The following is a 15,019-nucleotide window of genomic DNA, read 5'->3' on the forward strand; positions in this document are numbered from 1 at the left end:
GCCAGAATTCTACCACTGAACAACCAATGCCTTGCAATGCTGAAATAACCCCCACAGCTGGATATCGTATCAAAAAGCTTTAATTCAAAGGATATTTCCTGCTTTGTGGGCTCAGAGACATTGTACACCCTAATAAAATCAGTCTTTCCTCCCGTCGGTGAATTGAACCCGGTCTCCGCGTGACAGGCAGGGATCCTCAACACTATAATAACGAGGAGCAGGTGGGTTGGTTAGTTGAAAAAATGTGGAGCATTGGATACTATCCCTAAATTTGGAGAGTTGGGTGTTAACCCTTCCAACAAAAACATCTGTAGAGACTGAATGGTTAGAGCTAGAGACTACTATGACCCATCTATGGAAATCTGAGACCCTCACGGACACGTTCATGTAGTCGATTTTGCTCTATACCGCTCACAAGTCACACGATAGTAGTTAGAAGGTGAGGTGTGTGTGGAAAATCCCAGGACATAGTCACAAAGGCCAAACTCAAGACAGTTGTCACTGACTTGTTGGATATTCGTTTCCCATTTAACAACTAACACCTTGCACAAAGTAAATCACCTCACACACTGGAAATCTACAATGGATTCACAAAAGTCTACTGAGAATGCGTAAATGTCCAAACGGTAAGTGAACCCAAACTCAGACTTTTCAAGAGTCAGTTGAGAATTCTACCATGACCAGAGATTGCTGTTAACCTGGCAATCTCAAAAGAGATTCCTTCCTCAGGGGGTTGCATACTTGTCAAAATGACTTGTTCAAAAGTTCCTACATTGGCCGGGAATCGAACCCGAGCCACCCGACGCGAGCCAGAATTCTACCACTGAACAACCAACGCCTTGCAATGCTGAAATAACCCCCACAGCTGGATATCGTATCAAAAGCTTTAATTCAAAGGATATTTCCTGCTTTGTGGGCTCAGAGACATTGTACACCCCTAATAAAATCAATCTTTCCTCCCCCGTCGGAATTGAACCCCGGTCTCCCCGCGTGACAGGCGGGGATACTCACCACTATACTAACGAGGAGCAGGTGGGTTGGTTAGTTGAAAAAATGTGGAGCATTGGATACTATCCCTAAATTTGGAGAGTTGGGTGTTAACCCTTCCAACAAAAACATCTGTAGAGACTGAATGGTTAGAGCTAGAGACTACTATGACCCATCTATGGAAATCTGAGACCCTCACGGACACGTACATGTAGTCGATTTTGCTCTATACCGCTCACAAGTCACACGATAGTAGTTAGAAGGTGAGGTGTGTGTGGAAAATCCCAGGACATAGTCACAAAGGCCAAACTCAAGACAGTTGTCACTGACTTGTTGGATATTCGTTTCCCATTTAACAACTAACACCTTGCACAAAGTAAATCACCTCACACACTGAAATCTACAATTGATTCACAAAAGTCTACTGAGAATGCGTAAATGTCCAAACGGTAAGTGAACCCAAACTCAGACTTTTCAAGAGTCAGTTGAGAATTCTACCATGACCAGAGATTGCTGTTAACCTGGCAATCTCAAAAGAGATTTCTTCCTCAGGGGGTTGCATACTTGTCAAAATGACTTGTTCAAAAGTTCCTACATTGGCCGGGAATCGAACCCGGGCCACCCGCGTGGCAGGCGAGAATTCTACCACTGAACAACCAATGCCTTGCAATGCTGAAATAACCCCCACAGCTGGATATCGTATAAAAAAGCTTTAATTCAAAGGATATTTCCTGCTTTGTGGGCTCAGAGACATTGTACACCCTAATAAAATCAATCTTTCCTCCCCGTCGGGAATTGAACCCCGGTCTCCCGCGTGACAGGCGGGGATACTCAATACTATACTAACGAGGAGCAGGTGGGTTGGTTAGTTGAAAAAATGTGGAGCATTGGATACTATCCCTAAATTTCGAGAGTTGGGTGTTAACCCTTCCAACAAAAACATCTGTAGAGACTGAATGGTTAGAGCTAGACTATGACCCATCTATGGAAATCTGAGACCCTCACGGACACGTACATGTAGTCGATTTTGCTCTATACCGCTCACAAGTCACACGATAGTAGTTAGAAGGTGAGGTGTGTGTGGAAAATCCCAGGACATAGTCACAAAGGCCAAACTCAAGACAGTTGTCACTGACTTGTTGGATATTCGTTTCCCATTTAACAACTAACACCTTGCACAAAGTAAATCACCTCACACACTGGAAATCTACAATGGATTCACAAAAGTCTACTGAGAATGCGTAAATGTCCAAACGGTAAGTGAACCCAAACTCAGACTTTTCAAGAGACAGTTGAGAATTCTACCATGACCAGAGATTGCTGTTAACCTGGCAATCTGAACAGCATTGGATACTATCCCTAAATTTGGAGAGTTTGGTGTTAACCCTTGCAACATAAACATCTGTAGAGACTGAATGGTTAGAGCTAGAGACTACTATGACCCATCTATGGAAATCTGAGACCCTCACGGACACGTACATGTAGTCGATTTTGCTCTATACCGCTCACAAGTCACACGATAGTAGTTAGAAGGTGAGGTGTGTGTGGAAAATCCCAGGACATAGTCACAAAGGCCAAACTCAAGACAGTTGTCACTGACTTGTTGGATATTCGTTTCCCATTTAACAACTAACACCTTGCACAAAGTAAATCACCTCACACACTGGAAATCTACAATGGATTCACAAAAGTCTACTGAGAATGCGTAAATGTCCAAACGGTAAGTGAACCCAAACTCAGACTTTTCAAGAGTCAGTTGAGAATTCTACCATGACCAGAGATTGCTGTTAACCTGGCAATCTCAAAAGAGATTTCTTCCTCAGGGGGTTGCATACTTGTCAAAATGACTTGTTCAAAAGTTCCTACATTGGCCGGGAATCGAACCCGGGCCACCCGCGTGGCAGGCCAGAATTCTACCACTGAACAACCAATGCCTTGCAATGCTGAAATAACCCCCACAGCTGGATATCGTATCAAAAAGCTTTAATTCAAAGGATATTTCCTGCTTTGTGGGCTCAGAGACATTGTACACCCTAATAAAATCAACCTTTCCTCCCCGTCGGGGAATTGAACCCCGGTCTCCCGCGTGACAGGCGGGGATCCTCACCACTATACTAACGAGGAGCAGGTGGGTTGGTTAGTTGAAAAAATGTGGAGCATTGGATACTATCCCTAAATTTCGAGAGTTGGGTGTTAACCCTTCCAACAAAAACATCTGTAGAGACTGAATGGTTAGAGCTACTATGACCCATCTATGGAAATCTGAGACCCTCACGGACACGTACATGTAGTCGATTTTGCTCTATACCGCTCACAAGTCACACGATAGTAGTTAGAAGGTGAGGTGTGTGTGGAAAATCCCAGGACATAGTCACAAAGGCCAAACTCAAGACAGTTGTCACTGACTTGTTGGATATTCGTTTCCCATTTAACAACTAACACCTTGCACAAAGTAAATCACCTCACACACTGGAAATCTACAATGGATTCACAAAAGTCTACTGAGAATGCGTAAATGTCCAAACGGTAAGTGAACCCAAACTCAGACTTTTCAAGAGACAGTTGAGAATTCTACCATGACCAGAGATTGCTGTTAACCTGGCAATCTGAACAGCATTGGATACTATCCCTAAATTTGGAGAGTTTGGTGTTAACCCTTGCAACATAAACATCTGTAGAGACTGAATGGTTAGAGCTAGAGACTACTATGACCCATCTATGGAAATCTGAGACCCTCACGGACACGTACATGTAGTCGATTTTGCTCTATACCGCTCACAAGTCACACGAAAGTAGTTAGAAGGTGAGGTGTGTGTGGAAAATCCCAGGACATAGTCACAAAGGCCAAACTCAAGACAGTTGTCACTGACTTGTTGGATATTCGTTTCCCATTTAACAACTAACACCTTGCACAAAGTAAATCACCTCACACACTGGAAATCTACAATTGATTCACAAAAGTCCACTGAGAATGCGTAAATGTCCAAACGGTAAGTGAACCCAAACTCAGACTTTTCAAGAGTCAGTTGAGAATTCTACCATGACCAGAGATTGCTGTTAACCTGGCAATCTCAAAAGAGATTTATTTCCTCATGGGGTTGCATACTTGTCAAAATGACTTGTTCAAAAGTTCCTACATTGGCCGGGAATCGAACCCGGGCCACCCGCGTGGCAGGCCAGAATTCTACCACTGAACAACCAATGCCTTGCAATGCTGAAATAACCCCCACAGCTGGATATCGTATCAAAAAGCTTTAATTCAAAGGATATTTCCTGCTTTGTGGGCTCAGAGACATTGTACACCCTAATAAAATCAATCTTTCCTCCCCGTCGGGGAATTGAACCCCGGTCTCCCGCGTGACAGGCGGGGATCCTCACCACTATACTAACGAGGAGCAGGTGTGTTGGTTAGTTGAAAAAATGTGGAGCATTGGATACTATCCCTAAATTTCGAGAGTTGGGTGTTAACCCTTCCAACAAAAACATCTGTAGAGACTGAATGGTTGAGCTAGAGCTACTATGACCCATCTATGGAAATCTGAGACCCTCACGGACACGTACATGTAGTCGATTTTGCTCTATACCGCTCACAAGTCACACGATAGTAGTTAGAAGGTGAGGTGTGTGTGGAAAATCCCAGGACATAGTCACAAAGGCCAAACTCAAGACAGTTGTCACTGACTTGTTGGATATTCGTTTCCCATTTAACAACTAACACCTTGCACAAAGTAAATCACCTCACACACTGGAAATCTACAATTGATTCACAAAAGTCCACTGAGAATGCGTAAATGTCCAAACGGTAAGTGAACCCAAACTCAGACTTTTCAAGAGTCAGTTGAGAATTCTACCATGACCAGAGATTGCTGTTAACCTGGCAATCTCAAAAGAGATTTATTCCTCATGGGGTTGCATACTTGTCAAAATGACTTGTTCAAAAGTTCCTACATTGGCCGGAATCAACCCGGGCCTCCCGCGTGGCAGGCCAGAATTCTACCACGAACAACGCAATGCTGAAATAACCCCCACAGCTGGATATCGTATCAAAAAGCTTTAATTCAAAGCATATTTCCTGCTTTGTGGGCTCAGAGACATTGTACACCCTAATAAAATCAATCTTTCCTCCCCGTCGGGGAACCCCGGTCTCCGCGTGACAGGCGGGGATCCTCACCACTATACTAACGAGGAGCAGGTGGGTTGGTTAGTTGAAAAATGTGGAGCATTGGATACTATCCCTAAATTTCGAGAGTTGGGTGTTAACCCTTCCAACAAAAACATCTGTAGAGACTGAATGGTTAGAGCTAGAGACACTATGACCCATCTATGGAAATCTGAGACCCTCACGGACACGTACATGTAGTCGATTTTGCTCTATACCGCTCACAAGTCACACGATAGTAGTTAGAAGGTGAGGTGTGTGTGGAAAATCCCAGGACATAGTCACAAAGGCCAAACTCAAGACAGTTGTCACTGACTTGTTGGATATTCGTTTCCCATTTAACAACTAACACCTTGCACAAAGTAAATCACCTCACACACTGGAAATCTACAATGGATTCACAAAAGTCTACTGAGAATGCGTAAATGTCCAAACGGTAAGTGAACCCAAACTCAGACTTTTCAAGAGACAGTTGAGAATTCTACCATGACCAGAGATTGCTGTTAACCTGGCAATCTGAACAGCATTGGATACTACCCCTAAATTTGGAGAGTTTGGTGTTAACCCTTGCAACATAAACATCTGTAGAGACTGAATGGTTAGAGCTAGAGACTACTATGACCCATCTATGGAAATCTGAGACCCTCACGGACACGTACATGTAGTCGATTTTGCTCTATACCGCTCACAAGTCACACGAAAGTAGTTAGAAGGTGAGGTGTGTGTGGAAAATCCCAGGACATAGTCACAAAGGCCAAACTCAAGACAGTTGTCACTGACTTGTTGGATATTCGTTTCCCATTTAACAACTAACACCTTGCACAAAGTAAATCACCTCACACACTGGAAATCTACAATGGATTCACAAAAGTCCACTGAGAATGCGTAAATGTCCAAACGGTAAGTGAACCCAAACTCAGACTTTTCAAGAGTCAGTTGAGAATTCTACCATGACCAGAGATTGCTGTTAACCTGGCAATCTCAAAAGAGATTTATTTCCTCATGGGGTTGCATACTTGTCAAAATGACTTGTTCAAAAGTTCCTGCATTGGCCGGGAATCGAACCCGGGCCTCCCGCGTGGCAGGCCAGAATTCTACCACTGAACAACCAATGCCTTGCAATGCTGAAATAACCCCCACAGCTGGATATTGTATCAAAAAGCTTTAATTCAAAGGATATTTCCTGCTTTGTGGGCTCAGAGACATTGTACACCCTAATAAAATCAATCTTTCCTCCCCGTCGGGGAATTGAACCCCGGTCTCCCGCGTGACAGGCGGGGATCCTCACCACTATAATAACAAGGAGCAGGTGTGTTGGTTAGTTGAAAAAATGTGGAGCATTGGATACTATCCCTAAATTTCGAGAGTTGGGTGTTAACCCTTCAAACATAAACATCTGTAGAGACTGAATGGTTAGAGCTGAGCTACTATGACCCATCTATGGAAATCTGAGACCCTCACGGACACGTACATGTAGTCGATTTTGCTCTATACCGCTCACAAGTCACACGATAGTAGTTAGAAGGTGAGGTGTGTGTGGAAAATCCCAGGACATAGTCACAAAGGCCAAACTCAAGACAGTTGTCACTGACTTGTTGGATATTCGTTTCCCATTTAACAACTAACACCTTGCACAAAGTAAATCACCTCACACACTGGAAATCTACAATTGATTCACAAAAGTCCACTGAGAATGCGTAAATGTCCAAACGGTAAGTGAACCCAAACTCAGACTTTTCAAGAGTCAGTTGAGAATTCTACCATGACCAGAGATTGCTGTTAACCTGGCAATCTCAAAAGAGATTTATTTCCTCATGGGGTTGCATACTTGTCAAAATGACTTGTTCAAAAGTTCCTGCATTGGCCGGGAATCGAACCCGGGCCTCCCGCGTGGCAGGCCAGAATTCTACCACTGAACAACCAATGCCTTGCAATGCTGAAATAACCCCCCACAGCTGGATATCGTATCAAAAAGCTTTAATTCAAAGCATATTTCCTGCTTTGTGGGCTCAGAGACATTGTACACCCTAATAAAATCAATCTTTCCTCCCCGTCGGTGAATTGAACCCCGGTCTCCGCGTGACAGGCGGGGATCCTCACCACTATAATAACAAGGAGCAGGTGTGTTGGTTAGTTGAAAAAATGTGGAGCATTGGATACTATCCCTAAATTTCGAGAGTTGGGTGTTAACCCTTCCAACAAAAACATCTGTAGAGACTTAATGGTTAGAGCTACTATGACCCATCTATGGAAATCTGAGACCCTCACGGACACGTACATGTAGTCGATTTTGCTCTATACCGCTCACAAGTCACACGATAGTAGTTAGAAGGTGAGGTGTGTGTGGAAAATCCCAGGACATAGTCACAAAGGCCAAACTCAAGACAGTTGTCACTGACTTGTTGGATATTCGTTTCCCATTTAACAACTAACACCTTGCACAAAGTAAATCACCTCACACACTGGAAATCTACAATGGATTCACAAAAGTCTACTGAGAATGCGTAAATGTCCAAACGGTAAGTGAACCCAAACTCAGACTTTTCAAGAGACAGTTGAGAATTCTACCATGACCAGAGATTGCTGTTAACCTGGCAATCTGAACAGCATTGGATACTATCCCTAAATTTGGAGAGTTTGGTGTTAACCCTTGCAACATAAACATCTGTAGAGACTGAATGGTTAGAGCTAGAGACTACTATGACCCATCTATGGAAATCTGAGACCCTCACGGACACGTACATGTAGTCGATTTTGCTCTATACCGCTCACAAGTCACACGATAGTAGTTAGAAGGTGAGGTGTGTGTGGAAAATCCCAGGACATAGTCACAAAGGCCAAACTCAAGACAGTTGTCACTGACTTGTTGGATATTCGTTTCCCATTTAACAACTAACACCTTGCACAAAGTAAATCACCTCACACACTGGAAATCTACAATGGATTCACAAAAGTCCACTGAGAATGCGTAAATGTCCAAACGGTAAGTGAACCCAAACTCAGACTTTTCAAGAGTCAGTTGAGAATTCTACCATGACCAGAGATTGCTGTTAACCTGGCAATCTCAAAAGAGATTTCTTTCCTCAGGGGGTTGCATACTTGTCAAAATGACTTGTTCAAAAGTTCCTACATTGGCCGGGAATCGAACCCGGGCCACCCGCGTGGCAGGCGAGATTTCTACCACTGAACAACCAATGCCTTGCAATGCTGAAATAACCCCCACAGCTGGATATCGTATCAAAAAGCTTTAATTCAAAGGATATTTCCTGCTTTGTGGGCTCAGAGACATTGTACACCCTAATAAAATCAGTCTTTCCTCCCCGTCGGGAATTGAACCCCGGTCTCCCGCGTGACAGGCGGGGATCCTCACCACTATACTAACGAGGAGCAGGTGGGTTGGTTAGTTGAAAAAATGTGGAGCATTGGATACTATCCCTAAATTTCGAGAGTTGGGTGTTAACCCTTCCAACAAAAACATCTGTAGAGACTGAATGGTTAGAGCTATACTATGACCCATCTATGGAAATCTGAGACCCTCACGGACACGTACATGTAGTCGATTTTGCTCTATACCGCTCAAAAGTCACACGATAGTAGTTAGAAGGTGAGGTGTGTGTGGAAAATCCCAGGACATAGTCACAAAGGCCAAACTCAAGAGAGTTGTCACTGACTTGTTGGATATTCGTTTCCCATTTAACAACTAACACCTTGCACAAAGTAAATCACCTCACACACTGGAAATCTACAATTGATTCACAAAAGTCCACTGAGAATGCGTAAATGTCCAAACGGTAAGTGAACCCAAACTCAGACTTTTCAAGAGTCAGTTGAGAATTCTACCATGACCAGAGATTGCTGTTAACCTGGCAATCTCAAAAGAGATTTATTTCCTCATGGGGTTGCATACTTGTCAAAATGACTTGTTCAAAAGTTCCTGATTCGTGACCGGCCTCCCGCGTGGCAGGCGAGAATTCTACCACTGAACAACCAATGCCTTGCGATGCTGAAATAACCCCCACAGCTGGATATCGTATAAAAAGCTTTAATTCAAAGCATATTTCCTGCTTTGTGGGCTCAGAGACATTGTACACCCTAATAAAATCAGTCTTTCCTCCCCGTCGGAAGAACCCGGTCTCCCGTGACGCGGGGATCCTCACCACTATACTAACGAGGAGCAGGTGGGTTGGTTAGTTGAAAAAATGTGGAGCATTGGATACTATCCCTAAATTTGGAGAGTTGGGTGTTAACCCTTCCAACAAAAACATCTGTAGAGACTGAATGGTTAGAGCTAGAGACTACTATGACCCATCTATGGAAATCTGAGACCCTCACGGACACGTACATGTAGTCGATTTTGCTCTATACCGCTCACAAGTCACACGATAGTAGTTAGAAGGTGAGGTGTGTGTGGAAAATCCCAGGACATAGTCACAAAGGCCAAACTCAAGACAGTTGTCACTGACTTGTTGGATATTCGTTTCCCATTTAACAACTAACACCTTGCACAAAGTAAATCACCTCACACACTGGAAATCTACAATGGATTCACAAAAGTCTACTGAGAATGCGTAAATGTCCAAACGGTAAGTGAACCCAAACTCAGACTTTTCAAGAGTCAGTTGAGAATTCTACCATGACCAGAGATTGCTGTTAACCTGGCAATCTCAAAAGAGATTTTTTGCTACTTGTCAAAATGACTTGTTCAAAAGTTCCTCATTGGCCGAACCGGCCGGAGGCGATTCTCCCGAACAACCAATGCCTTGCACTGAATAACCCCCACAGCTGATATCGTACACTTCATATCGTTGTGCTCAGATCACCCTATCATCTTTCCGTGAACGGACACGCTCCTGTTTTTGGAGCATTGGATACTATCCCTAAATTTCGAGAGTTGGGTGTTAACCCTTCCAACAAAAACATCTGTAGAGACTGAATGGTTAGAGCTACTATGACCCATCTATGGAAATCTGAGACCCTCACGGACACGTACATGTAGTCGATTTTGCTCTATACCGCTGAAAAGTCACACGATAGTAGTTAGAAGGTGAGGTGTGTGTGGAAAATCCCAGGACATAGTCACAAAGGCCAAACTCAAGAGAGTTGTCACTGACTTGTTGGATATTCGTTTCCCATTTAACAACTAACACCTTGCACAAAGTAAATCACCTCACACACTGGAAATCTACAATTGATTCACAAAAGTCCACTGAGAATGCGTAAATGTCCAAACGGTAAGTGAACCCAAACTCAGACTTTTCAAGAGTCAGTTGAGAATTCTACCATGACCAGAGATTGCTGTTAACCTGGCAATCTCAAAAGAGATTTATTTCCTCATGGGGTTGCATACTTGTCAAAATGACTTGTTCAAAAGTTCCTGCATTGGCCGGGAATCGAACCCGGGCCTCCGCGTGGCAGGCGAGAATTCTACCACTGAACAACCAATGCCTTGCGATGCTGAAATAACCCCCACAGCTGGATATCGTATAAAAGCTTTAATTCAAAGCATATTTCCAGCTTTGTGGGCTCAGAGACATTGTACACCCTAATAAAATCAATCTTTCCTCCCCGTCGGTGAATGAACCCGGTCTCCCGCGTGACAGGCAGGGATACTCACCACTATAATAACAAGGAGCAGGTGGGTTGGTTAGTTGAAAAAATGTGGAGCATTGGATACTATCCCTAAATTTGGAGAGTTGGGTGTTAACCCTTCAAACATAAACATCTGTAGAGACTGAATGGTTTGAGCAGAGCTAAGACGACTATGACCCATCTATGGAAATCTGAGACCCTCACGGACACGTACATGTAGTCGATTTTGCTCTATACCGCTGACAAGTCACACGATAGTAGTTAGAAGGTGAGGTGTGTGTGGAAAATCCCAGGACATAGTCACAAAGGCCAAACTCAAGAGAGTTGTCACTGACTTGTTGGATATTCGTTTCCCATTTAACAACTAACACCTTGCACAAAGTAAATCACCTCACACACTGGAAATCTACAATTGATTCACAAAAGTCCACTGAGAATGCGTAAATGTCCAAACGGTAAGTGAACCCAAACTCAGACTTTTCAAGAGTCAGTTGAGAATTCTACCATGACCAGAGATTGCTGTTAACCTGGCAATCTCAAAAGAGATTTATTTCCTCATGGGGTTGCATACTTGTCAAAATGACTTGTTCAAAAGTTCCTGCATTGGCCGGGAATCGAACCCGGGCCTCCCGCATGGCAGGCGAGAATTCTACCACTGAACAACCAATGCCTTGCGATGCTGAAATAACCCCCACAGCTGGATATCGTATAAAAAAGCTTTAATTCAAAGCATATTTCCTGCTTTGTGGGCTCAGAGACATTGTACACCCTAATAAAATCAGTCTTTCCTCCCCGTCGGGGAATTGAACCCCGGTCTCCCGCGTGACAGGCGGGGATCCTCACCACTATACTAACGAGGAGCAGGTGGGTTGGTTAGTTGAAAAAATGTGGAGCATTGGATACTATCCCTAAATTTGGAGAGTTGGGTGTTAACCCTTCCAACAAAAACATCTGTAGAGACTGAATGGTTAGAGCTAGAGACTACTATGACCCATCTATGGAAATCTGAGACCCTCACGGACACGTACATGTAGTCGATTTTGCTCTATACCGCTCACAAGTCACACGATAGTAGTTAGAAGGTGAGGTGTGTGTGGAAAATCCCAGGACATAGTCACAAAGGCCAAACTCAAGACAGTTGTCACTGACTTGTTGGATATTCGTTTCCCATTTAACAACTAACACCTTGCACAAAGTAAATCACCTCACACACTGGAAATCTACAATGGATTCACAAAAGTCTACTGAGAATGCGTAAATGTCCAAACGGTAAGTGAACCCAAACTCAGACTTTTCAAGAGTCAGTTGAGAATTCTACCATGACCAGAGATTGCTGTTAACCTGGCAATCTCAAAAGAGATTTCTTGCTCAGGGGGTTGCATACTTGTCAAAATGACTTGTTCAAAAGTTCCTACATTGGCCGGGAATCGAACCCGGGCCACCCGCGTGGCAGGCCAGATTTCTACCACTGAACAACCAATGCCTTGCAATGCTGAAATAACCCCCACAGCTGGATATCGTATCAAAAAGCTTTAATTCAAAGGATATTTCCTGCTTTGTGGGCTCAGAGACATTGTACACCCTAATAAAATCAATCTTTCCTCCCCGTCGGGGAATTGAACCCCGGTCTCCCGCGTGACAGGCGGGGATCCTCACCACTATACTAACGAGGAGCAGGTGGGTTGGTTAGTTGAAAAAATGTGGAGCATTGGATACTATCCCTAAATTTCGAGAGTTGGGTGTTAACCCTTCCAACAAAAACATCTGTAGAGACTGAATGGTTAGAGCTACTATGACCCATCTATGGAAATCTGAGACCCTCACGGACACGTACATGTAGTCGATTTTGCTCTATACCGCTGAAAAGTCACACGATAGTAGTTAGAAGGTGAGGTGTGTGTGGAAAATCCCAGGACATAGTCACAAAGGCCAAACTCAAGAGAGTTGTCACTGACTTGTTGGATATTCGTTTCCCATTTAACCTGTTGGGTCTAGGGGGCAGCATTTGCACGTCTGGATAAAAAAAATGTACCCGATTTAATCTGGTTACTAATCCTACCCAGTAACTAGAATATGCATATACTTATTATATATGGATAGAAAACACTCTAAAGTTTCCAAAACTGTTTGAATGGTGTCTGTGAGTATAACAGAACTCATTTGGCAGGCAAAACCCTGAGACATTTTCTGACAGGAAGTGGATACCTGATGTGTTGTATTGACTTTAAACCTATCCCATTGAAAAACACAGGGGTTTAGGAATATTTTGGCACTTCCTATTGCTTCCACTAGATGTCACCAGCCTTTACAAAGTGTTTTGAGTCTTCTGGAGGGAGATCTGACCGAACAAGAGCCATGGAACGGTGATGTCCCATTAGACACCTGGCGCGCTAGTTCATGTTGGGTACCCTCGTTCCAATACGTTATAAAAGAGTATGCATTCGTCCACCTTGAATATTATTCATGTTCTGGTTAAAAAAGGCCCTAATGATTTATGCTATACAACGTTTGACATGTTTGAACGAACGGAAATATATTTTTTCCCCCTCGTTCATGACGAGAAGTCCGGCTGGCTTACATCATGTGCTAACGAGACGGAGATTTTTGGACATAAATGATGAGCTTTTTTGAACTAAACTACATTCGTTATGGACCTGTGATACCTGGAAGTGACATCTGATGAAGAGAATCAAAGGTAATGGATTATTTACATAGTATTTTCGATTTTAGATCTCCCCAACATGACGTCTAGTCTGTATCGCAACGCCGTATTTTTCTGGGCGCAGTGCTCAGATTATTGCAAAGTGTGATTTCCCAGTAAGGTTATTTTTAAATCTGGCAAGTTGATTGCGTTCAAGAGATGTAAATCTATAATTCTTTAAATGACAATATAATATTTTACCAATGTTTTCTAATTTTAATTATTTAATTTCTGACGCTGACTTGACTGCCGGTTATTGGAGGAAACGATTTCCTCAACATCAATGCCATAGTAAAACGCTGTTTTTGTATATAAATATGAACTTGATAGAACTAAAAATGCATGCATTGTCTAACATAATGTCCTAGGAGTGTCATCTGATGGAGATTGTAAAAGGTTAGTGCATCATTTTAGCTGGTTTTATGGTTTTGGTGACCCTGTCTTTGACTTGACAAAACATTACACACAACTCTTGTAAATGTACTGTCCTAACATACTCTAAATTTATGCTTTCGCCGTAAAACCTTTTTGAAATCGTAAAACGTGGTTAGATTAAGGAGATGTTTATCTTTCAAATGGTGTAACATAGTTGTATTTTTGAAAAATTTGAATTTTGACATTTATTTGGATTCAAATTTGCCGCTCTTGAAATGCACCTGCTGTTGATGGAGTGCACCACGGGTGGCACGCTAGCGTCCCACCTAGCCCCAAGAGGTTAACAACTAACACCTTGCACAAAGTAAATCACCTCACACACTGGAAATCTACAATTGATTCACAAAAGTCCACTGAGAATGCGTAAATGTCCAAACGGTAAGTGAACCCAAACTCAGACTTTTCAAGAGTCAGTTGAGAATTCTACCATGACCAGAGATTGCTGTTAACCTGGCAATCTCAAAAGAGATTTATTTCCTCATGGGGTTGCATACTTGTCAAAATGACTTGTTCAAAAGTTCCTGCATTGGCCGGGAATCGAACCCGGGCCTCCCGCATGGCAGGCGAGAATTCTACCACTGAACAACCAATGCCTTGCGATGCTGAAATAACCCCCACAGCTGGATATCGTATAAAAAAGCTTTAATTCAAAGCATATTTCCTGCTTTGTGGGCTCAGAGACATTGTACACCCTAATAAAATCAGTCTTTCCTCCCCGTCGGGAATTGAACCCCGGTCTCCCGCGTGACAGGCGGGGATCCTCACCACTATACTAACGAGGAGCAGGTGGGTTGGTTAGTTGAAAAAATGTGGAGCATTGGATACTATCCCTAAATTTGGAGAGTTGGGTGTTAACCCTTCCAACAAAAACATCTGTAGAGACTGAATGGTTAGAGCTAGAGACTACTATGACCCATCTATGGAAATCTGAGACCCTCACGGACACGTACATGTAGTCGATTTTGCTCTATACCGCTCACAAGTCACACGATAGTAGTTAGAAGGTGAGGTGTGTGTGGAAAATCCCAGGACATAGTCACAAAGGCCAAACTCAAGACAGTTGTCACTGACTTGTTGGATATTCGTTTCCCATTTAACAACTAACACCTTGCACAAAGTAAATCACCTCACACACTGGAAATCTACAA

General features: G+C 43.2%; 8 non-coding genes across 8 annotated transcripts; all 8 read right to left on the reverse strand.

Moving 5' to 3' along the window:
• Window positions 1-3,039: 3,039 nt before the first annotated feature.
• trnad-guc (transfer RNA aspartic acid (anticodon GUC)) lies at window positions 3,040-3,111 on the reverse strand. The gene has a single exon. It is a non-coding gene; the product is annotated as a tRNA-Asp (tRNA).
• Window positions 3,112-4,310: 1,199 nt separating this feature from the next.
• trnad-guc (transfer RNA aspartic acid (anticodon GUC)) lies at window positions 4,311-4,382 on the reverse strand. Its single transcript has one exon. It is a non-coding gene; the product is annotated as a tRNA-Asp (tRNA).
• A 1,808-nt stretch (window positions 4,383-6,190) lies between these two features.
• Window positions 6,191-6,261, reverse strand: trnag-gcc (transfer RNA glycine (anticodon GCC)). Its single transcript has one exon. It is a non-coding gene; the product is annotated as a tRNA-Gly (tRNA).
• Window positions 6,262-7,002: 741 nt separating this feature from the next.
• trnag-gcc (transfer RNA glycine (anticodon GCC)) lies at window positions 7,003-7,073 on the reverse strand. The gene has a single exon. It is a non-coding gene; the product is annotated as a tRNA-Gly (tRNA).
• Window positions 7,074-11,334: 4,261 nt separating this feature from the next.
• trnag-gcc (transfer RNA glycine (anticodon GCC)) lies at window positions 11,335-11,405 on the reverse strand. The gene has a single exon. It is a non-coding gene; the product is annotated as a tRNA-Gly (tRNA).
• A 118-nt stretch (window positions 11,406-11,523) lies between these two features.
• Window positions 11,524-11,595, reverse strand: trnad-guc (transfer RNA aspartic acid (anticodon GUC)). Its single transcript has one exon. It is a non-coding gene; the product is annotated as a tRNA-Asp (tRNA).
• Window positions 11,596-12,336: 741 nt separating this feature from the next.
• Window positions 12,337-12,408, reverse strand: trnad-guc (transfer RNA aspartic acid (anticodon GUC)). Its single transcript has one exon. It is a non-coding gene; the product is annotated as a tRNA-Asp (tRNA).
• Window positions 12,409-14,393: 1,985 nt separating this feature from the next.
• Window positions 14,394-14,464, reverse strand: trnag-gcc (transfer RNA glycine (anticodon GCC)). The gene has a single exon. It is a non-coding gene; the product is annotated as a tRNA-Gly (tRNA).
• Between the last annotated feature and the right edge of the window lie 555 nt (window positions 14,465-15,019).

This window comes from Salmo salar, chromosome ssa01 (genome assembly GCF_905237065.1).
Source record: "Salmo salar chromosome ssa01, Ssal_v3.1, whole genome shotgun sequence".
In the NCBI taxonomy this organism is placed as follows: Eukaryota; Metazoa; Chordata; class Actinopteri; order Salmoniformes; family Salmonidae; genus Salmo; species Salmo salar.